Source organism: Ambystoma mexicanum, chromosome 8, assembly GCF_040938575.1.
Source record: "Ambystoma mexicanum isolate Mex_15411 chromosome 8, UKY_AmexF1_1, whole genome shotgun sequence".
Lineage (NCBI taxonomy): Eukaryota > Metazoa > Chordata > Amphibia > Caudata > Ambystomatidae > Ambystoma > Ambystoma mexicanum.
In genome coordinates this window covers 32,650,343-32,672,463 of record NC_090929.1, presented here as the reverse complement: position 1 = coordinate 32,672,463, position 22,121 = coordinate 32,650,343, and the positions used below count along the sequence as shown (strand labels likewise).

General features: G+C 52.0%; 1 protein-coding gene across 4 annotated transcripts in view; it reads right to left on the bottom strand.

Annotated features, from left to right (window-relative positions):
* NUP188 (nucleoporin 188) overlaps positions 1-22,121 on the bottom strand; it is a 1,828,090-nt gene that overhangs the window by 240,714 nt on the left and 1,565,255 nt on the right. The window lies entirely within an intron of this gene.

Below are 22,121 nucleotides of genomic sequence, written 5' to 3'. Positions count from 1 at the left end.
ATTCCTCTTTGCAGAGCCAATGCTGTCACCACTCCCATGGTGGAACGGGCCCTTATCTGTTCAGGGACTTCCTTTCCTGCATGGAGTAACACTCTGAAATGCATAGTATTATCCATCTGAATAGTGTTGATTTGGCTATCGCCTTACCATGTTTGTGGCCCTTGAAACCAATGAACAACTAATATTTCCATCTGAAACTACTCATTCTTGCAATTTAAAAACTAAGAGCCCTCTTTGGGTGTAGTATGTGCAGTCTCTCCTATTCTTTTGAAGGGTGAGGTGGAGGATAGGATGCTGGTACTGTAATCTTTTGAGATAAATGGAATTCTGATACCACTTTGTAAAGGAACCATTAACAAGCCCTCATACTGTAAAAGGTAGTTTTGCAGGACAGGGCTTGCAGTTTGCCAACCCCACAAGTAGATGCGATAGCCACTAAGAATATTCTTTTCCATCTTAAAAGTCTGAGTGGACGGGAAGGAAGTGGCACAAAAGGAGCGCCCATCAAGAATGTAATAAATAGATTCAAGTCCCAGGCCAAAACCAGAAAAGGTACTGGCGGGACGGTGTTCGTGAAACCTTTCAAAAATGGAATCACAATGGGCATCTTGAAGTAAGATCCTTGCTCTGGCGTGCGCTTGAAGATTGAAAGCACAGGTAGGCACCCTTTAACCATAGTGTGCTGAATCCTGCGGAGTCATCACTGATCTTCAGCCAGAGATCTCCTCCCATGTGGCCAGGGGACAGCAGCCGCTACCTGACCCTGGGGGTGGTATTATGAGGAAGGCTCACATGGGAGATGGCTATCAGGAGGATGTGGTGACCCACCAGGAGAGACGCAGTATTCTTCCCTTAGGAATTATGAATATTTTATATATAGAACAAGTTACTTTGCTGTAACTATATATTTCTCCAGCATGGGGTCTGGCATGGATTCACATGCTCATGAATACTCCCTGTTGTGAGGCCAAGAATCCCCCCGTAAAAGAAAAAAGCGTTTCACTTTCATTTACAAACTGTATTTCTCCTCTAAACCAATCACTGCACTCTGGGTCACAATGCCTCAGCCAATGACTGTGCTCTCCCTACGCCCCTCATCTGGCAGCCACCATCAGATTTGGTAAGCATGTAAAGTGGCAGTATGATCAAGAAGAGAAGCAGAGGTGTAGGAGGGAGGGTTTGCATGTGAATCCATGCTGGAGAACAATAGTTACAGGTAAGTAACTTGTTTCTTTTCCAGCATGGGGTCTGGCATGGATTCACATGCTCATCAATAAGAATACACAGCAGTACAAAATTACACAACCACGGGAGGTGGCAAGGCTCAACAGAAGCAATTACTCTTACCTCTGGAACAGACTCACCTCAAGCAAACAGTTTGCGGAGCACTGCTTGGCCATCTCTGTACTCCTCCCTGGAATCCATGTCGACGCAGTAGAATTTCGTAAAGGTGTGCGTGGACCTCCACGTAGCAGCACTGTAGATGTCCAGCAGGGGCACACCAGACAGGAACGCCGTTATCACAGCGATCGCTCTGGTGGAGTGGGCTCTCGGGACGCCCAGGCAGCGGCCGGTTCGCCAACCGATGACAGTGCGCGATGCAGCCCGAGATCCACCTTGAGATGGTAGCCTTGGACAAGGCCTTCCCATGGTTCACATGACCAAAGATCACAAACCGCTGAGAAGTCTTACGAAAACTCTTTGTGCGTGCCACGTAGAACTTCAGAGCATGAGCAACGTCCAACGAGTGCAAGGCCCTTTCAACCGGCGATGAAAGTTTTGGAAAAAACACCACCAAAGGCTTGTTGAGGTGGAATTCCGACAGAATCTTCAGCATGAAGGAGGGATGCGTCTGCAGCACCACCCTCGATTCGTGGAAAGTTAGATATGGTTGTTTGGAGGATAGGGCCTGGCTCTCACCCACCCTCCTGGCAGAGGTGATGGCCACAAGGAAAGCTGTTTTCTACGAGAGGAACTTGAAAGGGGCCTGATGCATAGGCTCAAAGGGGGCTCCCATGAGCCTCGTCAGCACCACATTGAGTTCCCATACCGGGGCAGGAGGTTTCACCGGCGGGAAAGATCGAAACAGTCCTTTGAGGAACTCCTTGACGAGACGGTGGGACCAAAGAAGATGTTCCCGAAGACTTCAAGTACAGAAGAAACAGAGGCCATGACCCTCTCAGGGGTGATCTTCTGCGGCCGGCACCATGTAGCGAAACATTTCCACTTGTGACTGTAGCACTTAAGAGTCAACAACGCTCTGGACTTGGCAAGGACCTCCCTGCAGTCCGCTGGCAACTCGTATCCTTCAAACTCTAGGGCCGCAGGAGCCAAGCCCTCAGGTTCAGAGATCCTGGGTCATGATGCAGGATTGCACCTCCTTCCCTGGTGAGCGGACCCACGATCACTGGCAGCTTGACCGGAGGTGACGCTGACAGGCTGAGAAAGTCCAGGTACCAAATCTGCCTCGGCCACGCCTGGGCGACGAGTATTACTCTGCATCTGCCCCGTTTGAGTTGAATGATGACTCGTAGCAGGAGAGGCAACAAGTACAGAAACAGGCTTTCCCACAGGAAGGAGAACGCGTCCTCCATGCTCCCCGGTTGGTGGAATCTGCTGGCAGATTTCTGGCATTTGGAGTTTGCCACTGTTGCAAACAGATTGATCTGGGGTCTGCCACATATGATGAAGATGCGGTCAACCTGGTCCTGCCCAAGTTCCCATTCATGGCAGGAGCGTAACTCCCTGCTGAGGGAGTCGGCTATGGTGTTCTTGACTCCCGCCAGGTGAAATGGGATGAGGAACATCTCTTGCTCAACAGCCCAGTGCCACAAATCATGCGCCTCTTTGGAGAGGGCCAGGGATCGAGTGCCCCCGGCTTCCTGATGTAGATCATCATGGTGGTGTTGTCCGTGAAGATCTTCACCACCTTACCCTTCAGGGACGGAAGGAAGGAAGGAAGGAAGGAAGGAAGGAAGGAAGGAAGGAAGGAAGGAAGGAAGGAAGGAAGGAAGGAAGGAAGGAAGGAAGGAAGGAAGGAAGGAAGGAAGGAAGGAAGGAAGGAAGGAAGGAAGGAAGGAAGGAAGGAAGGAAGGAAGGAAGGACTTGAGGGCTCAGAACACTGCCTGTAGCTCCAGGATATTGATGTGAAGATCCTTCTCCTCCCCCTGCAAGAGGCCTCCAGTGTGGGTTCCCCAGCCCTCCAGGAAAGCATCTGTGGTGACCGTCTCCTGGTACGGGGGGCTTTGGAACCCTGTGACTTGAGCAACGTTGGAGCGGACGCCCCACCAACGTATCGCCCGACTGAACTCCTCGTCGAGCGGGATGTTGTCCGCAAAGCTTCCGGAAACACCTGAACCCAGCGAGCGTCCAGGAATTCCTGAAGCGGTTGCATCCATAACCCGCAGAGCCAGATAAGGTAGATGCAAGTCATCATGCCGAGCAGTGACTTGATGGTCTGCACAGTGGCAGTATTCAGTGACAATAGGCGCTGCACCTTACCCAGAATGGCCGCTACCCTCTCCTCCGAGGGAGACGCCAGGCAGGAGACCCCATTGAGTCTGCCACCTAGGAACAGCACATTCTGCGATGGTGTCAAGCAGGACTTTGAATAATTGATGGAGGACCCCCAGATCCGTCAGCAGCCGGATGGCTGTCTCCGTGTCTTTGACGGCCAACACTTGCGAACTGGCCCGGATGAGCCAGTCGTCGAGGTAAGGGGTGTATCCCCCGTTGACGCAGATGGGCCACCACTAGAGCCAGGCACTTTTTGAATACCCTGGGGGCTGATTTCAGGCCAAAGGGGAGGTCTTTCTACTGGTAGTGCCGTCTCTGCACTACGCAGTAGAGGAACCTGCAAGTGCTTCCTGTGAATGGGGACGTGGAAGTAGGCGTCCTCCAGGTCCAGCGACGTCAAGAAGTTTCCTTCTTCGAATTGGCCGAGCACATGCTGCAACATGACCAACCTGAATTTTTGGGACTTGAGGTATGTGTTGATATGTTACAGGTTCCGAATGGGCCGCCAGCCCCCAATTTTCTTTTTGACTAAAGTATTTGGCGTAGACTCTGGAGCCATCATGGAATCAGCTCTATCGCCCCCTTGCACAGCATGGCCCGTACCTCCTCCAAGAGCTGAGGGATGTGCTGACCCTAAGGACCACCGGAGGGATCCACATACACCTGTGCTGAAACTCAAGGGTATGTCCATTGGCGAGAGCGTCCAGCCCCCATCTGTCGGTGGAGGTCTTCTCCCACTCGCTGAGGAATCCTGTCAGCCGGCCTCCCACCGGGTGTTAGTCACTAGCCGGGGAGTATGCCAAAATCGGAGACCGGGATGGTACAGGTGTGAGTAGATGATTGAAGAGCCCAGTTTGGAGCCTCCAACCGAGCCTCTTCTCAGTGAGGGAAGAAGTTCTTTTCAACGATATGACCCTTTGCTGGGTGGAACCAGGCAAAGGGACCGATCACTTAAAAGAGCGGGGAGAACGCACCGCAACGGAACCAGCTGTAAAGAAAGAATGAGAGGTAAGTAACTGGGAATAACAGGGTACGCCCTTTGTCCTAATACTCTTCCCTAGGAATGCCTGAGCAACGCCCTCCCCCTTGTATTGAGGCAATGCTGGTACACACCCAACAAACAAAGAAAAAATTCTTCACCAACTATTCTGATTATGGGTGTCTAACCGTATTGGAAATACAGATGAATACAAGAGAGTCCTTACCAAATGGCTGAGAGTCTCATCCAAAATATCCAAGGGAAAACAACGGAAGTACAAAACAACAGGTAGGTTAGTAAGGAAGCTAATCCCGGGCGGAACGAGGGGTGCTCTAGTGCCGAGGTGATGCACTCTCAGCAAAGCGTCCTGGCGTGCACTAAATAGATGAAACAGAAGTCCAATCAAGATGGGATGTTAAGGCAGCAGGTGTACTCAGCATATGGGTATCTGGATAGCAGGTGATTGTTTGCCAGAGGGCTTTGCACATGACACTTGGGTAATGTGCCATCGGAAGTGGAACGGAGCACAAACAAAATGCACTGAGTTATAGTCAGAACAAGAAAAGTCTTACTGGTGAAACGGTTTCCAACAGCAGATGATCCTTATGCCTATCGGCTGCTGTTATTGGGAAGGAGTGGAATTAATGTATTCTCATACCGTAAGACTGCAAGCATGCAACGGAGTCCCCAACGCTGCGTCTGCAGTGCAGGCAAAACGGAAAGGAAGGAAAACCAATCCGAAAACACGTGTGCAGGTTCAGGTACACAAACAGGCAGCAGAATACAAATATCGGCAAGCAGAGCAGTCCGGGGACAAAGGGTGGTCAGAACACAAATGGCTTGTATTAGTGGCTTGTATCTGTCCGTCGGGCTGATCAGTGCGGCTACTCGGTACTAGGAAGTCTGGTCTTGAGTGAATGGAGTTACGCGTCACTCTGGTAAGTGTACGTGTTCTCCTGTTGGAGGGACATATTAGCTTTAGTATTGTTATCAACTTGTTGGTAGGAATTTGACTTTAAGAACCCTATATGCTCTGCTGTTACAGGCTACTGATGACCACGGTCGTGGTACGGTTTAAGGCCGAAGGTCCGGTCTTTTAGGTATTTGGAGGTTTTACACTTCTGAACTCAGTGATCCAGCCACCATCTACGTTGGTGTCATTTAGTTTCCCCGTTTGGGGGGGGAGTGCATGGTGCAATTTAACACTGTGGTGTCTTATGGTCTTTGGGGTCCTGTTTTTGGTGTAGTCACTTTCACCCTCAGGGGTACCCCTATTACAAACACGGTGTGGTGTTATGGACTTTGTATACTATACAGTGCATGATGCTCTGGTGAAGTATATAGTGGTGTTGGCACTACCTGAGGTAAATAACAACTGCGCTGACCATCTCCACCGTAGGCCTTGAAACGCCCTCTGTAGGCCTCCTGGGTTGTGGACCAGGAGGGTTTACGGTACAACGAGGAGAATCCTTTCGTCGATCTGTCCAACTTTCCTCTGGAGGCGCGAAAGGAAGAGCAGTGTTGCTGGAGAGTACCCAGGGCACGAGCCGTCTCTGTATCCGCCTTGATGGCCTGCAGGGACTTAGTCACCGGCTTTCCCAAAGAGGTTATCCCCGTCAAAGGGCTGAGGCTGTAATCCTCTTTCCTAGGGCATACAATTTTTTACCCTCTTTATCTGGTGGTGCCTCGCTAGTTGACAGCGGGACCCCTGCTCTCTTCCTAGTATTTGTCACCACTAAGGAGTCTGGTACAGAGTGGCCCCTGATGTATAACGGGTCCGATGGAGGAGGACTAAATAATTTTACTATCCTCGGGTTGACCTCTCAGACAACGCGGGAGTGGATAGTGAAGGAATAATTTGTCTCTTTACTGAGGCGAGAAGGGGAATGGTTTGGCTGACAGGGGGTTTCTCCTTAATGATCTTTTCTATAAAGTCGATGTCAGGAGAAGTTTACCCCGTCTTGATCTCGAAATGCGCTGCTGCCTTGCGTAGTAGTGCATTAAAGGTAGGCTGATCGACTATGGGTGACGTATTCCTAATAGGTGAGTCCTTGGGTGGGGACAGGTTTATGGCGTCAGGGTCTGAAAACGCTGATGGGAACTGCCAGGGCTGTGAAGTGCCTTCTTCTGGGTCTTCTCCGAAGCCCCCACCACCCATATCCGGGTTGTCTTCAAAACTTTACTCCTCTAGGTTTTGTTCCCCTTCATTGGCTAAGAATTCATCATCCTCCTGAAAGTGGGGGTCCTCTCCAGAGAGGTCATATAAATCTACATCCTCTTGGGGGGGGGGGTCAAACAGCCTAGGGTACTTGGCCCTGGGATCCTCCTGAGGTCCCTCTCCATTTTGTCCATACAGAACTGGAGTCTCTCTAGGGTTTCATGAGGTACCCCCCAGAGCGGTCAGGAGGGGAAAGGGAGGGCCTTCCGTTAGAAAACGTTTCAACCTATCCCATTACGTTGAAGAAAGGTTCCCCTCGCCTTCTGGTAGGCTAGGAGTCCCTCTCGATGGAGGGGGCGGTTCCTGCCTTCTTTCTGACCTTTTCGGCATCTCCTGAGCCTTATGAGCAGTGATCAACGTTTCTTTCGCCGTCCGTCTGTGGCTATCAGTGGAAATAACCCACGCCAGGCTCTCGACAACTAAACTGTCTGTCGAGGGTACCTCCGGCGGTGACGTTACAGGCGTCGCTTGCTCTAAGCCGACAGGCGCTCTCTGACGGTGCGTATCGTCTGGCGGTTTAGTGATAGCGCCCTTATCTGGGGGTAGCCCAGTCCCTAGTCGCGTTTTTGTGGTTGCGAGGGGGGCTTAAGACTCTTATGGTCTGAGGAGGCCACCGGTAGGACCTGCGTCTCCGCTGGCGCTAATGCTCTCTTCTACGAGGAAGAGTCGTGGGTTGTGTGTTTATGGGAGTGCTTTCTGTGTGCGTCCTTGTTCATCCCCATAAGCAGGGCATGAGCCGAGCTTGTCGGGGCCGGGGACAGACGACGAGGAGCATGAACACTCCTTAGAGAGGTCTACGACTTCCGAAACGGACGTCGGGTTATCACATTCCTCGTCACTTTCAGCGGCGTCGGGTGATGAATCAGACTTAGACATGGCCTAGGCTGCCCACCTTTTGACCCTGTGGTCTTTTAAAGTCTTCGGCTTAAGGAGCTGACAGGCTGCACAGCCGTCTTCTTTGTGGTCGAGGGGCAAGCAACGGTTACACCATTTATGCTCGTCTTTCCAGGTAAATTTGCCTTTGCAACACGGGCAAAACCTGAAGGGTGTCCTCTCCATAGCTGAGGAACCAATTGCATGTTACAACAACCCCGAAGGAAAGGGAGGGGAAAGGCATTCTCAAAGAGAAACAATAAATGTCCCATGACCCCACTCTCCCTACTGTATTTGGCCGTCGAGGCCAGGCCACGTGTTCGGCAAACGCCGAACCACCTCCTCCGTCAAAGGCACCGCCGTCGGAGATCTTGATCGGTGGTGAACAGCTTCGCAGCTACGATGCAGAAGGAGCGATGTAAGTAATAATAAGTTAAGAACGACCAAAGGTCGAATAAAGTTTTTGCAATGTCTCTCGAGGAGCTCCGCGTAAAGGCGACCAATATCTGGGCGGAAAAAAACAATCTGAGGGACCTCGACGCGTGAGGGATTGTGGGTACACTGCACGTCACTATAGGCATAGTGTTACAGACACGCCTTGTCGACGTCCCCTTTTCGACTACGAAAAACAAAATGCAATACTCTGCAGTGACCACTATGTCGGACTATGCACAGCATGTGATTCTAAGCAGATTAACAAACATCAGAAATCCATTTACATATCAGTCTTTGTCCTGCCCACATGGGCAGTCCAGCACCAAAATACTGTGGCAATTCTCTTCTGAACAAGATCTGGATGACCCTAGGAAACTTAGGGTGACTAAACCCAAGTCCCTTAAACAATGAAAAAATAGTGCACAGGTGCCCCTCTGAGACCGAACACGGCTAAATGATCTGTTCTTTGGGAGGGAACCCACTCAAGAGTCCACAGCCACACTTTAGCTCACTGTACCCTTCACAGAAGGGAAATATCTATTTGCATATCACTCTTTGTCCCGCCCAGATGGGCAGTCCAGCAGGGAAATGCTATGGCAATTCTCTTCTGAACAAGAGTACAAACAGAAACCCCATACACGTGTTTCAGCCTTGATTAAAGAATGAACAGGCAGGGGGCCAACACCCAGCCCTGCCTCAGCCCCCAGTGTGTCCTGAACTCCTGCGACAAGGCCCCCCTACCTTTTCAACCTAACCTGCAATACTGTATCCTTGTGTAAATAATTAAAAATCGCCAGTAGCGACTTTGGGATATCCCATTCTTGTAGTATGACCAATAGACGTGAATGGTTAACTGAGTCGAAAGCCTGGGAGAAATAAATAGCCATCACAAAGACTGGACCTTCATTGCCCTCCCAGGCTTGTACCTGTATACATGATAAAATAAAGCCACTTAGATTTGTAGACAGGCCCTTTCTAAACCCAGTCTGGTACTTGGACAGACATCCCATTGTATTTGCCCAGCATTCTAATTCCTGGACCAATAAGGAAGCAAAGATTTTGCTTTCGCAAACCCAATAACGTAATCAGTGGTAATTCAGGGTATTACTTATATCCCCATTCTTAAATATTGGAATCACCACAAATTCTATCCAGGAACAGGGAGTAGACTTGGCTACTAGAACAGATGCAAATAGGAAGCACAAAATAGTGGCACATTGTTAGGTAAGATTTTCATATTTGTGATAAATGTTCCTGACCTGTGTCAACCGTTCCAGGTGAAAAGATCTTTTTATAAAGATCTTTTCAACAAAAAAAAGAAAGAAAAATCGATTTAGAAAGACCGCTCCGTGACCGCACAGAGCGGTCTTTCTAAATCGAGCTGTCACAACCCTGTGATGCACACGAGTGCATGCAGGGGCTGACAGGCACTAAAGGACCCAGAGGAGGCTGCGATGGTGAACGGGTGTGTGTGCTGCATGTATGTGTAGCGTTTTTTGGTTCAATTTCAGGGGTATGGGGGTGCTGAGGAGGGGTTTGAAACCCCCCAATTTTGAACAAATCCTGTCGGGGCAGGGTGCGGGTGGGGGCGGGGCAAGGCAATATGGGTTTTTGCTTTTTGTAGGCCGCCCAAAAAAAAAAAATATTCAGCCAAAAAATAGAACTTTTTGTTGGGTGACCTACAAAAAGCAAAATTATCACATAGAACTGGGTCAACCCCAGAAAGTTTTGCTTAGACTTGATTATTTTCCCTTGTCCCTAGGTGAAGGGGAATCTTTGTCCCCTCTCACCTAGTCTTTTACTTTTTTCATGGCTGACCTTTTTATGTCCCTCCATAGTGTATGATTGGAATTATAGTATCCTATAACTTTTGGGCTTTGGCTGGGTTGTCCCTTTGGGATTCACTGTTAATTTCCCTTTAATGCACTTGGATGAACTACTGTTCCCAAGGGGTAAGGAGGGATTTTCCACCCCCTTACAATTTATATAATGAGCCATCACACCCCACCTTGTGTGGAATGCTGGGGAGACACAATGTATCCCCTTGCTTACTTACCTGTAGCATTTTTTTGTTTGTTACAATTGCAAGTTTACTTGAATGGCTGGTGGCATTGGTTTTACATGTTAGTGACTTTTTAGTCTTCTTACTCGCAGGCTGTTAAATCCGCCTCAGTAATGCACAGGAGTGGCACCATTCAAGCAGAATGGTGGGTTCCTTGTTTTTCACCATTTTTAAATACCCTTGTCGTATCTGAAGTTTTACCCTGTCAATCTAGGCGGGAACGACCTCAGTGTAAGTTTTGTCTTCGGTGGGAATCCTTGGTATTCCAGCCCAGGCTCCAGAGTATCTGTGAAGGCAGGAAGCGAGGGAGGAGTCCAAAACTCAGCAGCCCTTTGTCTTTCACCTTGCCTGAAAGGAACCAACTCCCAGTGGGGGGCTGGCTGTGCTGATCGGACAGCCAGACCACCCCTTGCTGTGGAAGAACAAGTTACTTTCTTACCTGGTAACGTTCTTTCGATGGGATGGTCCGACGACGTATTCCATATCTATGACATGTAATCACCACAGCTGTGCTGCTTCGGAAACTTTTTTCGGCGTCTGCGTCCTGCGTCGATGACGTCGATGCGCCGTCGTCGAGGACCTCCTCCGACGTCATCCTATGTGATAAGTAGGACGCACGACGCCCGTAGCCTCAGTTGTAGTTTTTTTCCCCCAGAACGTGTGACATTAGTCAACTGCCAGTCAGACACAAAGCCTTGCGGAACGTAAGCTGCAATTGCAAAAGAAATTCTGCAGCGGGGAAGGCAGGGCAGGAGCGATATGGAATACGTCGTCGGACCATCCCATCGAAAGAACGTTACCAGGTAAGAAAGTAACTTGTTCTTCGAGGGGATTGGGTCCTCCGACGTATTCCATATCTATGACAGACTCCAAAAGCAGTACTAGAGCAAGGAGGAGGGAAAGAATTTAGAATCAAAATTTAGAATAGCCAATCAAATAGCAGAGCAAAGGACCGCCTTGCCAAAGGCCAGATCCTGTGCTCGGATGGAATCGAGGGAATAGTGACGTACAAATGTATGTACTGAAGCCCAGGTGGCTGCATCACAGATGTTGCGAATAGGAACACCCCTCTGCAGGGCAGTAGATGCAGCCATACCCCTGGTAGAATGGGCCTGCAAGCCAGCCGGTGGGTCCTTACCCGCCAAGTGGTAGCACTCCGAGATGGCCAAAATAATCCAGCGAGACAAAGTCTGTTTCGTCACAGCTTGCCCCAAACGCTTTCCAGCGTAACCAATAAAGAGTTGATCGTCCACTCTGACCCGGGACATGCGTGAAACATAAAAGCTTAAAGCTCTCCTAGGATCAAGCCTATGGAGCCTCTCCTCTTCCTTACCAGGATGCAGAGGAGGATAGAATGCCGGAAGAACAACCTTCTGGGCCAAATTAAATTCTGTCACTACCTTCGGAAGAAAAGAAGGACGAACTCTAAGGACAACCCTGTCCTTGTGAAATACAGTGAAGGGTGGCTTAACTGAAAGTGCCTGTAACTCACTCACTCTGCGAGCGGAAGTAACCGCAACTAAAAACACAGTTTTCAGAGTTAACAGCCTCAAAGGGCAAGAATGTAAAGGCTCAAACGGAGCACCCATAAGAAACTTAAGAACAAGGTTTAAATCCCAACCGGGCACCAGGAAAGGTGACGGAGGGAACACATTAGTGAGCCCTTTCAGAAACTGTAAAATTAAAGGGATTTTAAAGTAAGAACACTCTTCAGACGAGCGCTTAAAGATGGACAGCGCCGCCAGGTAACCTTTAATGGTACCCACTTGCAAGCCCCTGTGGGCCAAAGAAAGTAAAAAGGACAGAACCATGGGGATGTCACATGCAAAAGGATCCACATTCTGAACTCTGCACCAGTCGCAGAACTTACGCCAACGGCAACGGTACAGAGACTTTGTTGCTGGCCTTCGGGCCGAAAGCAACACCTCCATCACATCTTCAGGGAGGTCCCAATCCTTATACCTCAACCTTTCAGAAGCCAAGCGTGAAGGTTGAGGGATCTGACCTCTGGATGGAGAACCTGACCCCCCTCCCGTGAGAGCAGATCGTCTCAGTAGGGAAGAAGACATGGAGGGCAGATGGACAAGTCGAGAAGGTCCGGGTACCACGTCCTCCGAGCCCACGCCGGAGCAATGAGGATCATCCGGGAACCGAACTTCCGTAACCTCCGCAGCACTTGTGGGAGGACGGGGACTGGAGGAAACGCGTACAGCAGCGGGAATGACCACTCCACCACGAACGCGTCTCCTAAGGCTCCTTTTGGAGGAAATTCCCGCAAGCAAAACCTTTCGCACTTCTGGTTGACACTGGAGGCGAAGAGATCCACCTGAGGGGTCCCCCAAAGGGCGAAGATCTCCAGGAGAATCTCCTGAGCCAACTCCCACTCGTGAGAGATCGCGCTCTGCCTGCTCAGAGCGTCCGCCGTCACGTTTTCGTCTCCGGCCAGATGAACTGCCGAGATCGAAACTTCCTGCTGGATGGCCCAGAACTGGAGCTGCATCGCCTCCCTGCACAGAGGAAGTGACCCTGCCCCCCCCTTTTTGTTGAGGTAGTGCATGGCCACTGTGTTGTCCGTCAGGATCAGGACACTCTTTCCTCGCACAGTCGGCAGAAAAGCCTTCAGGGCTAGCCTAACGGCCCTCAGCTCCAACAGATTGATATGGAGTCTGGACTCCGACGGAGACCAACGACCGCTGACTGTCAGCCCGTTGGCATGAGCTCCCCATCCCGTGAGGGATGCATCCGTCACGACAGTCACCTCCGGCCAGGGAAGCCAAAATGGAGCCCCCTTCATCAAGTTGCCTTCGACGGCCCACCACAGAAGGTCCCGGGCGACCGAGGGCGGCACCTGAACCGGGTCCGACATCCTGCCGGAGGACTGCGACCATTGCGTCTTGAGTGCCCACTGCAAAGATCTCATCCGCAGGCGAGCCTCTGGCACCAGAAGAATGCAGGATGCCATGAGGCCGAGCAACCTCAAGAACTCGAACGCTGGGAGCGTCTGGGCATGCTGTAACTTGTGCACCATCTGCTGAATGTGAAGAGCCCTCACCTGGGGAGGAAAACACTGCCCCAGGGAAGTGTCGAGCACTGCTCCGATGTACTGGAGCCGCTGCGTTGGCGTCAAATGGGACTTCTTTAAATTGAGGGAGAAGCCCAGCCTGTGAAGGGAGTGGCAGGTGACGGACAGATGATCCAAGACTTGCTCGGGAGAGCTCCCCCTGATCATCCAATCGTCCAGGTAGGGGTAGACGTGAATCCCCCCTTTCCTGAGATGCGCTGCCACCACCACCATGAGCTTGGTGAAAACCCTCGGGGCGGAGGTCAATCCGAACGGCAGGACCCGAAACTGAAAGTGCGAGTCGCCAACCGCGAACCTCAGGTACTTCTTGTGCTTGGGATGGATCGGCACATGGAAGTAAGCATCCGTGAGGTCGAGTGACACCAACCAGTCCTGAAGCTGAAGGGCCTGGAGGACTTGACAGAGAGTAACCATCTTGAACTTCTCCTTCCTGAGGAGTTTGTTCAAACCGCGCAAGTCCATGATGGGTCTCAATCCCCCGTCTTTCTTCGAAATCAAAAAATAAGGGGAATACCATCCCTTGTTCCTCTCCGCTACAGGCACCAGTTCTATGGTGCCTTTCTCCAGCAGGGCTTGAATTTCCTGCGCAAGGAGCGGATCCGGACTCTGCAAAGAGAGGTTCCCCGGTGGATTGTCGCGAGGCCTGTGCCGAAAAGGAAGACAGTAGCCGTGGGTTATGATCTGCAGAACCCACACATCTGAAGTAATGGCTTGCCACTCTACAAGATGCTGCGTCAGCCTTCCCCCAACCGGCGAACCATGGGACATGGCCTCATGACTGAGTGGGAGCGGCTGCGGTGTTACCTGAGGGCAAAGAGGCAACTGCCCGAGCGGCCTTGGCACCACGGGTACCCTGTCATCCACCTCTGGTACCCCTGCGTTGGCCTCTTTGACTGCCAGCTCCTCTCGCTTTACCGAAGGACGAGTAATAGCGAAAGGAACCACCCCTCCACTGCTGTCCCCTAGGACGAAAAGGCAGAGGTTGGCGAACTGCAGCGCCCAACGACATTGCTGCAGCTTTTGAGGTCTGCAACCTCTCAAGGCTCTCGTCAGCCTTGCTGCCAAAAAGGTGTTCACCATCAAAGGGCATGTTGAGGAGCCGGGACGGCACATCAGGAGCAAACCCCGACTTCCACAACCACGCAAACCTGCGTATCACGGTGCTCGCCGCCATGGACCTACTGACGCATTCAGCTAAGTGAAAACCCGACTGAACGGACTCACACATGGCATCCTTACCATCCTGGACCATAGCAAGGAAACCATCCCGTTCGTCCCCTTAGGGAATATGTTCAGCCGCTAACGCAACACAGTTCCACAGAGAGTGTGTGAAACGAGACAAGGCACAAATGGAGTTGGCCGCCTGAAGCGCCATACCACCAGAAGAAAACACTTTCTTCGCCCAGCCATCAAAACGTTTGTCGTCCCTATCAGGAGGGATGGTAGGGTACGAGGCCTGCTTCGCCGGGGCCGTGGCCGCCTGCACCACCAAACTCTCCGGAGTGGGGTGCCTGGTCAAGTAGCAGGGGTCGCTACTGGCTGGACGGTATTTTCGCGACAAGGATCTGCCCACCGCCGGGAGACTCTCCGGAGCAGTCCAAGCCGCCGCCACCCTTCTCTGTAAAGCCATATGGAACGGCAGTACCGGGTCAGTCGGGGGACCAACATCAAGGATGTCCGTTAGATCATCCTGCACAAACTCCCCTGGGGGAGCAGACCATCCCAAGTACTCAGAAACCCTAGCCATAAGGCGCCGGTATGAGGAATCGGCATGAGAGCCAGGCTCAGGCCTACAAAACTCCACCTCCGGAGAGGTGTCCAGTCCACTGGCATCATGCAGTGCCTCAAATCGTCAAACTGACTATGGCCCGAGACAATTTCATCTGGAACCCGACTAGGAACCAGGCCATCAGAATCCTCATCCGCCTCCGAAATATATTCCAGGTGGCGAAAAGAAGGCACCCGAGAGTGCTTGCTCTTAACCAGAGCCTTCCTAGGGGGTTCTCCCGTGCCACGGGGTACCTCTGACACGAAAGGCGTCGAGCGAATCGGCGCCGGCGCCGAGAGAACGGGCATCGGCGCCGAGAGAACCGGCATCGACGTCGAGGAAATCGGCGTCGACGTCAGATGCAGCGCCGCCAGCATCGGCGGCGTCGACACAGCCCTCGAAGCCAGAGCCCCGACCGTGTCCCTCGACGACCTGAGCGTCGACGGCTTCGACGACTTCCTCGGAGCCGGAGCCTCGAGAAATCCTGTCGACGCCCTCGACGCCTCAGACGTCGATGTCTTCCTCGAAGACCTCACAGGTGCACACGGTCTCAAACGCGTCGAGGACCGGGACCTGGAACGGGTACGTCGAGAACGAGTCTCCTTGTCCGAACGGGACCTCTTCCGTGACTCGTGCCGACCACTCTTGCGAGCGGTGTCTCTCGACCTCTCACGGCCGACCCCACTCGGGGGCGCGGACAGCTTAGTACCCTGCGACTCAAGAATCGCCAGCATTTTCTTCCCGAAGGAAGCCCATTCCTCTGACGTCGCACGGCTGGTGGGGTAAGCGACGTGCCAGGCAGAGTCCTCCGAAGAGGACCTGGAAGACGACCGGTGTCGGCGCTTCGGAGAATGCCTCGAAGAGGCTGAGGAGTGGCGAGACCGACTCCTAGAAGGAGACCCACGAGACTTCCGACGATGACGTGGAGAGTCACCCCTCGAATCATCCGTCGAAAGCCCCGCAGACTTCGACTTCCGGGGCTTGGACACCCGACCTACCGACAACTTCTTCTTTGGACGTGACCGACTGGCAGTCGATACAGTCATCCGTGTCGTGGGCCTCCCCGAGGCACCAGAGGCAGGCGTCGTGCGAGTCCGTCACCGACATCTTGGAACCACACTCCCCGCACTTCTTGAAGCCCGGACGCGGGGTCGAAGACGAAGTAGAAGACATCTTCACACGAAGGATTTTCACAAAAACGAACAGGTTCGAAGAACCGAGAAGAACAGAACTCCAAAGAGTCGAGGCGTGAACCGAGAATCACGAAGCAACACGTTCGTGGAAAAAACGGAACTGAGGCTACGGGTGTCATGCGTCCTACTTATCACATCGGATGACGTCGGACGAGGTCCTCGACGACGGCGCATCGACGTCATTGATGCAGGCGCCGAAAAAAGTTTCCGAAGCAGCACAGCTGTGGTGATTACATGTCATAGATATGGAATACGTCGGAGGACCCAATCCCCTCGAAATATATGTACAGGACGATTGGTTATCTAAGTACAAGAAATAGATGCAAAGAGGAATACACACGTTATATACGCGTGAACTATACAGCAGAGTGCTAAGGTGGGTGACAAAGTGGCAGTAGCCGAAGTGTAACATCAAATGTCTCATGTGTTTTGTACTGGGAGCCCCCCTTTAAGTTTTGTTCTTAAAGGCTTAGAACGAAGGCTCGGCTCTAATAGGATTAAGAAGGGTACTCCATAACTTAGAGGCAAGGATCGGGAAGCTAACGCTGCCCGCTTTTTGTAGTTTAAACCTAGGGAGGTGTAAAATCTGTGGGCTTGTGCCGCTCTCATGGGCCGGATGGCAGTGTGGGGTGTGAGTCGGTTGGCTAAGTAGATGGGTGCCTGGTTGGTAAGGCACTTAGGAGTCAAGGCAAGTGTTTTCAAGGAGATTCTGTGCTTAACAGGAAGCCAATGTAGATTGTGCCTGTGGTTAGAGATATGGTGATTTCTAGGTACGTTTTATGCTGCTCTAATGGCATTATTCTGAATGACTTGCAGTTTGTTAAGGTTAGATTGACTAGTCACTAGATAAAGGGCGCTATAATAGTCTATCTTGGACATGACATGTGTTCTGGCCAGGGTGATGCAATTGGGAGTAGTAAAAAATTGTCTACATGCAGCAATAAGTTTGCATGTATATGCAGACGCTGAGCTGACAGCGTTGGTTTGTCTGCTCAGTGATAGTGTAGAGTTGAGGTAGACTCCTAAAGATTTGGTGTCCTTAGAAACCTTAATGACGTTGCCATCAATGATGAATGACTTGAAGGAAGGGTCAAGTTTATTAAGACGTTGGTGTGAACCCAGAATAAGTAGTTCCGTCTTGTCATTGTTGAGGCAAAGCTCATGTTGCGCCATCCATGCCTAAATAACCATGTAGACATCATACTCACCCATGATGGGGATGAGTATCTGGGTGTCTTGGCATGGTTAGCATACAAGACACCCAGATAGTCAAGATCATCAAACAAAGGTATGGTGAACACATTGTAAAGTGTTGGTAACATGTCTTGTTTGATGCAGGAAAACCCCTCTCAGTTATAAGGACAGGTAGGGTTCTTCCTTATTTTCTGTTAAATAAATGTTTGTACCAACAAGCATGACACTGTTGTTTCCCTAGTCTACTTCTGCACCCTTACACCATCATTCTACCAGCATAGAGGGCAGCTTACAGGTATCTCTCGCAAATATCAGAGTCCTGCGATGAGCCGTGTCTCCATTTGGATGCTTACTTAAACTCTGGGTCCCTGGTCATCAACGATGGACTATCCAGAGAGAGAAACATACAAGCTTTCCTGGCAGCCATCTAGCTGCTCTCGAGGACTCATTGATACACAGGCAAATTGTCCAATAATGTGCAATGCTGATAGAAAGCTCTACTCTCCCCTATAAAACAGTGGAATAGTTATACTTGGGTTGTATACACATTAACCGTATTACAATTGACCTTTTGACAATTGACCGAATTTAAAAGGACAATTAGGACATATATGCGGGGGTAATCCAAACCCCCACGCTATCCAAACCCCCCTGCAACCTCCCACCCAATCCCCTTATATTAATATAAACCCAAACCAACCCACTATATTATATATATATATATATAAAAATTATACGGTCAATTGTACAGAAGGTCAATTAGGACCATTGTAATTCGGTCAATTGTGTCAAAAGGTCAATTGTGATCGGTCAATTCGGGCAATACCTATACTTGAAGTACACTGAAACGCTAATGTTGATGTGCTCGCCAAGGAACGGCTAGACTTTGTTTTATAGTACTGCACAAGATTACGAATAGAAGAAGGCTATTGCTGCATTGAAACTCTCACGGTGGCCATGTTCAATAGGACCGAATCCCCAATCAACAAGTGCAGACATTACCGAATGATTTGCACAAATTATACAATAGGTGGAACTCTACTTCGTACCACACACATATTTTAAGTTGCATAAAACAGATGGTATATACCTTGTAAAAGACACCTTAGAGAAAGCATCCAAGTTGCTTCTCACTATGCCCTGTAATTCTGGGGTACTGGCTGCCATGAATAAAATGTCGTACTGTCAAGAACCCTATTTTAAAAAAAATGATATTCCATTCAACACAAGGAACAAGTTACTTACCTGTAACTGTTGTTCTCCAGCATGGGTCTGGCATGGATTCACATGCTCATGAATATTCCCCGTCGTCAGGCTGGGAATCCTCAGTAAAGAAAAAACCAGTATCAGTTTCGTTTCTGATCTGTCTTTCGTAGTAATAACCAATCACTGGTCTCTGCGTCATACTGACCACAGCCAATGACTGCCCTCTACCTAAGCACCGCCTCTGGCAGTCATCTTCAGATTTGGAAGCACGTGAAGTGGCAGTATGACCAAGTGAAGAGCCGCAGAGGGGTAGGCGGGAGGGTTCGCATGTGAATCCATGCCAGACCCATGCTGGAGAACAACAGTTACAGGTAAGTAACTTGTTCCTTCTCCAGCATGGGGTCTGGCATGGATTCACATGCTCATGAATAAAGAATACATAGCAGTACACACATGCACAACCACGGGAGGTGGCAAAGGCTCAACATTAAGCATTACATCAAACCCAACATTAAGCATCTTACCACCTCACCAGGCTCACCTCAGGCGAACAGGTTGCGCAGCACTGCTTGGCCGACCCTGGACTCCTCCCTGGAATCCCGATCGACGCAGTAGAATTTCGTGAAGGTGTGCGTCGACCTCCACGTAGCAGCCCTGCATATGTCCAGCAGGGGCACACCAGAAAGGAACGCCGTGGTGGCTGCGATCGCTCTGGTGGAATGGGCTCTCGGACGGCCAGGCAGCGGTCGGTTTGCCAACCGATGACAGTACATGATACAGCCGGAGAGCCATCTGGAAATGGAAGCCTTCAAGAGAGCCTTCCCCTGATTGACAGGTCCAAAATTCACAAAGAGTTGTGACGTCTTCCGAAAACACTTCGTGCGGCCCACGTAGAACTTCAGCGCTCTAGCCACATCCAGCGAGTGCAAAGTCCTCTCAGCCGGCGACGAAGGCGACGGGAAGAACACAGGCAACACCAAGGGTTCGTTGAGATGGAAGTCCGACGGTACCTTGGGCATGAAGGAGGGGTGCGTCCTGAGCACTACCCTTGTGTTGTGAAAAGTCAAGTACGGGGCCTTGCAGGAAAGGGCCTGGATCTCTCCCACCCGTCGTGCGGAGGTGATGGCCACAAGAAACGCTGTTTTCCACGACAGAAACTTCAACGGGGCCGAGTGCAGAGGCTCGAACGGAGGTCCCATGAGCTTGGTCAGCACCACGTTGAGCTCCCACGCCGGGGCCGGAGCCTTCACCGGCGGGAACGATCTGAACAGTCCCTTCATGAACTCTTTCACCAGACAATGAGACCACAAGGACGTCCGGCCCGTGGTCCTGGTGTATCGGGAGATCGCAGCAAGATGAATCTTGATGGACGCGTGTGCCAGTCCAGCTTTGGCCAGCGTCAGCAGGTACGGCAGTACCTGGGGAGCCGTAATCCGTAGAGGGTTAATCTTCTGTGCGTGGCACCAGACAGAGAACCTCTTCCATTTGTGTCCGTAGCATTTAAGAGTCGAGGACGCCCTGGCCTTTGCAAGAACCTCTCTGCAGTCGGCCGGTATGTCGCATCCTCCAAACTCTAGCGCTGCAGGAGCCAGGCCTGCAAGTTCAGCGATTTCGGGTCGTGGTGGAGGATGGCGCCTCCTTCCCTGGAGAGTAGATCCGCGTCCACCGGCAGCCTGATTGGCGGGGACGCTGATAAGTCCAGAAGGTCCGGGAACCATATCTGCCTCGGCCACGCAGGTGCGACGAGGATCATCCTGCACCGTGACCTCTTGAGCTGGTTGACGAGCCGGATTAGCAGTGGCAAAGGAGGGAACGCGTAGAGGAACAGGCCCTCCCAGGGGAACGAGAAAGCATCGCCCATGCTCCTCGCCTGGGGAAACCTGCTGGCGAACCTCCGGCACTTGGAGTTCGTCGCCGTCGCGAACAGGTCGATCTGGGGTGTGCCCCACCGTCGGAAGAGGCGATCCACTAGATCCTGCCGTAGTTCCCACTCGTGGCACGAGCGCAGCTCCCTGCTGTGTGAGTCGGCGATGGTGTTTTTTTATCCCTGCCAGATGAAACGGCACCAGAAACATCCTTTGGGCGACGGCCCAATGCCACAGGTCCTGCGCCTCCTTGGACAGTGCTGGAGACCTGGTTCCACCCTGTTTCCTGATGTAAAACATGGTGGTGGTGTTGTCGGTGAAGATCCTCACCACCTTGCCCTTGAGGGACGGAAGGAAGGACCTGAGGGCCCAGAACACTGCACGGAGCTCCAGGACGTTGATATGGAGGGACTTCTCCGTCGGGAGCCAGAGGCCTCTCGCGTGCAGATTTTCGGTGTGCGCTCCCCACCCTTCCAGGGAGGCATCCGTGGTCACTGTCTCCTGGTGGTCTGGGGTCTGGAAGTCCATGCCCGCCGTCAGATGCGCGCGGGTGCCCCACCACCGGACCGCTCGGCGGAAACTCTCGTCGAGTGTGATCCTCCCCTCGAAGCCGCCCGTCGTTTGGATCCAGGGCGCGTCCAGGAACTCCTGCAACGGGCGCATCCGGAGCCTGCACATGGGAATGAGGTAGATGCAAGAGGACATCATTCCGAGGAGGAACTTGATGGACCTCACCTTGGCCGCGTCGGAAACCAACATCCTCTGTACCTTGCCCAGGATGGACCTGGTCCTTTCCTCCGACGGGGAGGCCAGAAGGGACACTGTGTCGAGCTTCGCTCCCAGAAACAGTGCGTTTTGCGCGGGTACCAGGTGGGACTTGGCGTAGTTCACGGAGAATCCCAGGTCCGTGAGAAGTTGGACGGTCCTTGCCGTGTGCTCCACGGCGAGCTCCCTCGTCTTGGCTCGGATGAGCCAGTCGTCCAGGTAGGGGTAGACGTGGATCCCCTGGCGGCGCAGCGGCGCCGCCACCGGTGCAAGGCACTTGGTAAACACCCTGGGTGCCGACCGTAGTCCGAAGGGGAGGGCTTTGAACTGGTAGTGACGCCCTTGGACCACAAACCTGAGGAATTTTCGGTGCCCCTTTAGGATGGGAATATGGAAGTAGGCATCCTCCAAATCCAACGACGACAGGAAGTCTCCTTCCTCCAGCTGACCCAGGACGTGCTGGAGGGTGACCATCCGGAACTTCTGCGCCTTGATGAACTTGTTCAGACGTCGCAGGTCTAGGATGGGGCGCCATCCTCCCGTCTTCTTCTTCACGAGGAAGTATCTCAAGTAAACTCCGGAGCCCCGAAGCCTCTTTGGGACGAGTTCGATGGCGCCCTTCCTGAGCAACGCCTTTACCTACAGGAGAAGCTGAGGGACGTGAAGCTCTCTCCTGGCCACGGGGGGGGACGCGCGGGCACCTTCTTTGAAACTCGAGCGCGTGGCCCCGGGCTAAGGCATCCAGCACCCAACGGTCGGTGGAGATGGACTCCCACACGCTGACGAAGCTCGCCAGCCGGCCTCCCACCGGGGTGCTTCGGTGGGGGCCCGACCCCACGGCCGGTTCAATCCTGTTTCGACGAGGCTTTGCCGCCTTGACCTCCTTGGCGACGACGGCGGGGTCCTCCAGACTTGCCTCGTCCTCTGTAGGCCTCTTGAGACGACGAGCGGGCCGCTTGACGGTA